The sequence below is a fragment of the Frieseomelitta varia genome, unplaced genomic scaffold (assembly GCF_011392965.1).
Source record: "Frieseomelitta varia isolate USP_RPSP 00005682 unplaced genomic scaffold, Fvar_1.2 scaffold_539, whole genome shotgun sequence".
NCBI lineage: Eukaryota > Metazoa > Arthropoda > Insecta > Hymenoptera > Apidae > Frieseomelitta > Frieseomelitta varia.
Genome location: NW_025110300.1, coordinates 118,513 through 127,357, shown reverse-complemented (window position 1 = coordinate 127,357; position 8,845 = coordinate 118,513). Strand labels below are relative to the sequence as shown.

At 31.0% G+C, this 8,845-nt stretch overlaps 1 protein-coding gene across 1 annotated transcript in view; it reads right to left on the bottom strand.

The window, feature by feature from the left end:
* Nucleotides 1-8,621, bottom strand: part of LOC122533560 — an 86,003-nt gene extending 77,382 nt beyond the window's left edge. The window contains exon 1 of the mRNA XM_043663395.1: nt 7,962-8,621. The gene's annotated coding sequence lies outside the window, so the exon portion shown is untranslated. The remainder of the gene's footprint in view (nt 1-7,961) is intronic.
* Nucleotides 8,622-8,845: the final 224 nt, after the last annotated feature.

Genomic DNA, 8,845 nt, shown 5'->3' with positions numbered 1-8,845 from the left:
ATATATATATATATATATATATATATATATATATATATATATATATATATATATATATATATATATATAAATACAATACTAATATGAATACTAAATATTTACATTGAATTATACGGATATTCTTGTCATTGAATTTATGATGATTTGCTTACAGAAAGTATAATTTAAGTTTTATATACAAGTACTACATATTTCATAATGGTGAAATTTGATTGTTTAAAATTGAGACACATTGTATAATACTATTATATATATAAATACAATACTAATATGAATAATAAATATTGTATGATATACATATATATTTTATATGTATAATATTAAATAATAATTATATATAATATTAAATAATATAACATGTACATTATACAATTTTTGGTCCCCTCATGAACAAATATTTGTATGCTCAATTTTCACCATTGCATAGGAAAAAACTTACTGCTTGTTTAATAAATAAATAAATATATATGTATTATGTATATATATTATAGGAGTCAACTAATCAGTATAAGTCACTTCTCGTAATTTAATATATCCCAATATTCTTTATTATATTCTTATATTAAATTTATGGCAATTTATTCTTTTATTGTTAAAATTATTAATCGACTAAACTATAATATTTATTATTATGACTATAATATATATAATTATGTTTTATATGTGTGTGTGTGTGTGTGTGTAATATTACTATAATATTATAACCGACTAATTCTATTAGAATTAGAATATTATTTACTATATTAATACTAAATTGTTCTATGGACTGAACACTTTGATAAGAAAAATGTGTTTGTACAGCGTTTATAAGTCCATTTTTATGGCAAATGACTTACACTGATTGGCACTATTACACATATACATAAGTTTGAAACGAACTCGCGGCGCGCGACGATCCGACGATGCGCTCGCTGACTAATAATTCTGTATCGCGTTAAATTCCAAGTCTGTTATTTCTGCCGGTTTTACTCCTTCCGGGGATATCGCGATAGCTCGGCAATTAATTGCGGCTGGTTCCGCGCCACTCTCCGCAATCCAAGTAAATAAACCCGATCTTGACCTTTCGACGAGTCTGGAATTTCTTTGTAACTCCCCGGCTAGCGGCCCCGGTTAAATAAACCAATGTGAACGCAAACGGACGCGCATTCCACCTTTTTAAATATACCTTCGAGATTGATTGAACCTTGGGTGTTCTACTCGGGGTTGGTTAGGGACGTCGCGTCAGGGAGTATGCCTTCGAGAACTACATAGATGGACGAAAGTATTCGCACACGAAAAATCATCTGTACTTTGAACTCTCTTAAACACTCTTACAAAAAAAAAAGAAAAGAAAATCTACACTGCTCGTAAAAATTAGGGAATATTTCAAAATGAATATGAAATGATAAGGAAAAGAAACATTTGATTTTGCTTTCCTGCTTTTTTGCTTTTCTCATGTTTTTGTTTGATAAAAAAAAAAAATCAAATGCTTCTTGCAATATCCTCTACAATATCCAGTGCAAATATACCCTAATTATTGTGAGCAGTATAGTTGGCGTCATATCAAAGTGCGAGGGGCTTCCACTTCGACAGCTCAGATACAACGTTTTTATATCGTGCGACAAAAGTGAAAGCATGGGTACTTTTGTTCTGAAAAATTGCAAACGTTCAAAATTGGAAACGTTAAAAATTCTTTTTTGTGACTAAATCCATATGCCATGGTCTTGAAGATTGAATATCTCTTAAGACTTGTTGCAAAATCTTTTTCCATTTTATTGAATATTTAAATATTGAAATTAAATTGGAAAATGTTAATTTTCCTGTCGAAAACTTCAATCTTCAAGATTATGATAGATCTAATGCCCACTTCTTTAGTGTTATATCATGTACACACTCTATTGCAACATGCACACTTCCAAGCATACTCATACAAACATCACTTTATCATGTCTGTCTTTTTCTTCAATCTTCTCCCTTCAAACATCTTTATGAAAATATGAAAAATTTTTTTCCTAAATTAAATTCATCATAGTTTTGAAGATTGTTACGTTACATACATTATTGTTACATTACATATTCATGCATATATATATATATATACATATAAATATATACATATAATCTGAAAGCCACAAAAATCTACAAAATAGTATAATACATAAAATATATAATATGTATAATATGCATATAATATAATGTATAACACAATATATATTTTATATGCATTCATAATATATTACAGCTATAAAATATAATGTGTAAAATGTATGTATTATAACATAATAAGTGTAATGTATAAAATGTATAATATGTATAATGTATGCATAAATGTATGAATGTATGTATAATGTATGCATAAATGTATGAATAATGTATGTATAATGTATGTATATAAAAAATGTATAATATGTATAATGCATGTATATGTAAATAGTAAATATATAACAATACATTATTTCTATTTATGCAGTTTCATTTCCTCAGTTCACATAAATTTGCATAAATATCAGCAGGCTAATAGTGATTTACGAGGATCAAGATACTATTAACCGTAAAGAAGATCTTTATCTCTTCACTGAATCTAGAGCTTTCTCTCTCTCTCTCTCTCTTTCTCTCTCATTATTGGAGATCACATCGACAAGCAACGATACAACTTTTATCCCCTGTAAACGACAGTGTTTAAAAAACCATAAAATATGCATCTCGCGTTACCGATAAAATTAAGAAGAAATCCGAGAGGAAGACGATCATTTGCATAAAACTGGAACATCGGTAGCGTATCTTTCAACGAGCCATGCAAAACGATCAAGATAACCATGCGAAGAAGATGGTTATCATCGCGTGAAACGCAGTGATCTCGTCTTCTCCGATCGCAAGAAACAACGTTACGATTTTAATGGTGTGTAAAAGTCAACTTTTTAGAAGTCGACGGATATAGATGGTGATTCTAGTAACTTATCCAGCTGAAATTGTTTTATTTGCTTTATTATTAGTAGAACTCGTGATTTTGAAATGTGAAAAGCTGAAAAAGTCACATGATTCATCCTGTGTGCAAAACATTGAAGCAATTTTTATTTTTTGAACGAAATAATTCTTCGTACGATTTTATCTGAGAAACAAGAATACATATGGTAATTGTAACTTTGATATCTATTCATCACTCATTCGATAGTATACAAAAATATTTTATAACTATTTTTAAAAGAGATCACTATTGAGTGTACGATTGTAAAGCTATTATTAAAAAGAATAATTATAAAAAAATATTTTGTAATAGTATTAGTATCTTAGCGTTACTATCTTTCCAATAAAATTCAAATATTAATTAAATAATTAATTTGACGATTAATTGCAGTATGCAGGAATAATATATGTATTTAAGAGAATTGACAAATATTCATATTAATGTAAATTGTCACACATAAATTTTAAAAATGTAAGTTCAAATTTGTTGACTAATGGATGAAGGTTTCATTGTTCTTTTATATTTTATTGTTAGAAATTAAATGCAGACTAAAATCGGAAATTTGAAGTAAATACAGTTTTACAATCAAAAAACATTAGAAAAAATTCTTTCTCCTAAAATATTTCTTCGTTTCCGCAACAATTAAATTACAAAAATTTATCAATTTAGTTGAGAATGTACTATAATTGTTGTCTCATTTTATAATTCAGCTTTACAATAGGACAATCAAAAAAAAAAAAAAAGAAAAAAAAAACACTAGAGAAAAACTCTTTTTTCTAAGATATTTCTTCGTTTTCGTGGATTTCAAAAATTTATCAAGCACACGTGTATCATTAACATATGTTAATACATGTTCTTCAAGTGAAATAACTTTCTTCCATATTTTTTTATCTATTTTTCAATGTGGAATCAACCAATCTCAAGCCAAATATTTAACATTCGATTTCCTTGAAAAATCAAACTCCAAATATAAGTTTCGATTTATTTTCTCGCACGCGGGAATTATCCTTTACGTCCGTGTATAATACCTTTGGAACGAAATCGCCACGAAGAAGTCGATAATTTGTACGAAACTGAAACTCTCGAGAGGCTCGAGATAATACCTAGGAGGAGAGATTATTATCACGTCCGCTCAATCCATGAGAGCTCATCTGCAGCAACGATTGCAGCAACTAGCCGGAACGCCATTTTGCCGCGTTGCATCTCCGATTTATCTGCCTTATTACGAACAACGTTGCAACGATACTGCGATAATTTTCCAATTAACTGCACACAGGCTCACATTGCCGAGTTTTCGTCACGAGGATAATTTAACTTAATTGTGACTGCTCCGTGGAAAATTTTATCGCGGTATTTATTAACGATGTTGAACATTCTCGGTCACGTACGTGCTATCGTTTATTGGTGTTTAAACATTTTGTTTGCGGCACGAACTCCAAAGAAGTGTATATAGTGGGTTAAGAATATTATATTTGCACATCTAGTTTTTTGGCGATATCTTTGTCAAAAAGGTGTGCCGTGTTAGCAAAATTTGTTTTCATAAACAGTTCCATAAACTAGTAATTTTCAATAATGAGTTATATAATAATAATGCAAGAAATATAAAAATTCGAGAGTTAAGCAAGTATTAACCCACTTGTAAATGTAATTCTTAATTTGCATTTAATGGCGGAATATTCATAGAAAAATTACAAAATATTCTTTTGTAAGTGCTGGAATATTATTGAATGATATCAACATTAGGAAAGGACATTAAAATATTTTATAGGGCTGGAGAAAAAAACCTTTTCTCATATGTCAATACCTTTCTGATTCTCGAATTTTTATTTTTATTTGTATTATCATTCTATAATTCATTACTGGACATTATTATTATGATTGTTATTCTATAACTATTCTATAATTCATAATTGTACATATTACCTATGTATGTGTTTTGTTAATGTATCATTTTTTCTTCACAAAAATATTCCACTGCAAATTAATTGAACTGTTTAATGTAAAATTAGTGCGAGTCGAGAAATAATTCTGTAAAATAGAGAGTGTTATATTTCTTTTACGTGAGCGATGTAAAATTTACAAAACTGAACGAAGATTAATTTTTAAGATGTGATGTCGAACAAAATGACAAAAAACTAACTTGATGCAACACTTTTGCATTGAACGATCCAATTATAAATTAATAATTATTGTACAAGGACTATTTACGTAATTACATATTATAACTTTACGCAAGTAAGACTAACAGATCATATATTTAAATCACCTACTTAGAAATATTGAATTCATGCATATAAAATATGGTTTTTCATGTGTAACATTGACCAGGCGTAACTTATTCGAAATATCACGCATTTAATTCAAATAGTAATTATTTCTACGTGATTCGGTATACTTTTCCAAATTTATAGACTATGTGAGTATTTATAATAGTATTATAAGAATTATCAATTTGAACACTCAAAAATTCTTACAATTCTTAAACTGTTATAATACAATTGCCTTATGTTTTGATTTATGCACAATTAATTAAGTTAATTCTTACAAGTTTGGGAAAAAGTATTTTGTTGAAAAGTGTGATGAATAACATATGAGTTTGATCAAGTCCATGATATTTCGAAGAAATTGCAATTAAAGTCTGATTGTATAAAATATAAATTATGACATTTGATATGCACTAATGCTTAAAGATTAAGAAAAATTTCTAAACTTTGCTGCACATGAATTATAACAAATAGAAACTCCCGCATCTCTAATATTTGAGTATTCTGTTAGGTGTATGAATATCTTATCTATGAATGTCTTATCATGTGCTAAAATATTTTATGTGTATTACTCGTTTTTCTTAATTGCAAAAAGACTTCAACGTTTCAAAATACGTAGCATTTCTAAATATCGAAAATCATTCATTTTAGTATTTAAATGTTATAACTTATTATATTTCAAATATTAGAATAATTTGAGAAATATTGAAATCATAATATCCACGTTGTAACATAAATTCATCCTATATTTATTAAACTGATACGTATATTCATATGATTAAATAATTTATGCTTGACATTATATAATTACACATATATAATAATTATTATGTAATATTTTATATTGTGTTATTGTATTTATATTATATTTTATTACATATCATTATAATGATACAATTTAATAAATATATAAACAAAATAAATTCATGTTACAAACCTACGCGTGCAATTTAATACTAGAAATAGGTTTGTAATAAATTCATATTACAAACCTATACGTGCAATACTAGTGGTTGTTCTATCATTTGAAAGTTCTATTAATTCCATATAATTCACATAACACACGCAAACAAATGTATCTCATTTAACGAATACTACAGCTTTGTTCTGAAAACTAATAAATAATGAAAAAACGTACGATCGTTAAACGCGATGAATCGCAATTTCCTGAACGACTGAATTTTTTTTTTTTTTTTTTGCCAACAAGCGCGCCAATTGCTACATCTGCACGGCTCGCTAATGGCCTTTTCCAGAGACCGTAACTTGCAAACGCCGGTCATTATTACCATTTCGTTCGCGATTATGAAAATATCCGATCCTTAGGCGCTCATTGTGCTTATCGCGCGTTTGATGACATAATAGCGCTCCTCTCGAACTGTTCCGCTCGAACCGCGCGCTACCAATAACAAAACGAGGAAACGTCTCTATCGGTTGCAAACATTGGAAAACGCAACATTCGCCTTTCGATAATCGATCTTTACCAGATTCGATGAAATTTCAACGATCGGAATGCTTGAAACCGATTATAGATCGTAAACGATCGGGCAATTTGCTTGAAATTTGACTAACCCAGTCACAATATGGGGAAACACGCGTGCGCGTGCATAAGAACATATTTGGACAGTTCTAAATTATTATATTATATAATAAATTATTATTTCTAAATTATTATATTATATAATAAATTATTATTTCTAAATTATTATATTATATAATAAATTATTATTTATAAATTATTATATTATATAATAAATTATTATTTCTAAATTATTATATTATATAAACATAATACGTTACGTCGATATATAATACATATATTATACTATGTACAGAATATTATACATTGTATAATATAGATATGTATTATAGTTATACTTATGTATATATGTTACATACACAAATGTATATATATATGTATAATATATTATATTATATATTACATTTATACATTTATATATACATATATATGTATAATAATTATATAATATGTATAACATATATTTAACAATTATTTGTTATATATTATATAATTAATTAATATGTAGATAATTATGTAATTAATTAATTTTAAATATTAATTGATAATGTGGATAATAATTAATCTCATTAAATTAAATTTCGTCTCACAAATCTTCATGCACAAATAGAAAATACAACATGATGCAATACTATTTAAAACTTTATCTTATTTCCGTCAGATTTTTCGATCGAAACACGAATTCACTTAATATTTCAACTGGATTTTATTATTTACTTCCTTCATCACGAAAAATGGTGGAATTGACCTGAATTTTATCAATCTAATATTACTAAACTGATAATCGATAATTCGTAATTTATAACCGAAAGATGCTATTTGAAGAGTACTAACCTATTCATATATCATATTTCATATTTTCGTCATTTTTGTTACATTTATAAACTTCTGGTATATCGTATATTAAACACGCTGAAAAAAATACGTACGACAAAACAATGTCACTTATTCACATGTCACGTTCAAGCTTCATTTAACAGATATAACGTAATACGAATACGAGAGCGCAAATTACAAAATGTCGGATTCTCACTTCAAACGCGATAGGTTAACGAGCCTCGAAATTTCCCGGCAATGCGAGCGCGACGGAAGTCGACACCGTCGGCGGTTTCAAACGAGCCCAAGAAAACCACGACAGTGTCAGCGTGTTAGCACATTCAGAGAGGAATATTTTAAAAAAAAAAAAAAAAAAAAAAAAGAAAAAAGATGGACTCACCATCGGATAGGAATCCATAACGGGCCCGGTTCTGGAATCGTTCCTTCCCACTTTGTCAATCGGTCGATCCCTCTCCACGGGGGGCAACTTCTCGAATCTAAGGTCGTATTTTGTGCGGCGGAAACTTCAGGTCGCAGACAGCCACGCGACACGCGCGTGCATCAACGTAAAGGTTAGTCGCGTCAGTCGGCACATACGTCGCACTATCCGCGTTCAACGAGCAAAATTTACCATTACGCGGAGTATTCGAGTTACATTCGTCGTCGATTCGGTCCGAAGTCAGTCAACGATCGAACGCACTTGACAACACAGGCGGACACGTTCACGCGAAACACATTCGTTACTCACGCGCGGCAGAAACGGTTCGCACGTAAAGTTCGCAGCGAGAGAGAACCTGTCACGCACGCGTCCACGGTGGTATTCAAGTGTCACGCGGGCAACGACGAGTTCATCGAGTCGCGAACCGTGCTCCCCGGTGAGAGAGACACACAGGCACGAGCGGTGTCGGGCGACCCCAACGGGTCGCCGGTAGCGCGCGTATTTTCGAAAAGTGCAACACGCGAGCGCGCCGTCGCGATTCGCGACGACGACAACGACGGAGAAACGAGAGAGGACGGAGCCCCGAACGACGCACTGGGGAGACAAGCGAGACAGCCAGCCGGTGCGCGCGTTCGAACCGATGCATCGCGGCGGCGCGATTCGAGCCGACTATTCGTCCGCATTCGCCCGGCCTCGGCCAATCTCGGCGCTGCTCGGCCCGGGCCGAACGAGAGAGATCGTTCGCGTCGCGCCGCGCGCGCACACACATTCCCAACGGTCATTCGGATCTTTCTGTCAATGAATCGGTCGAACGTGATCACCGGGCATGCCGGTTTCGTCAGACA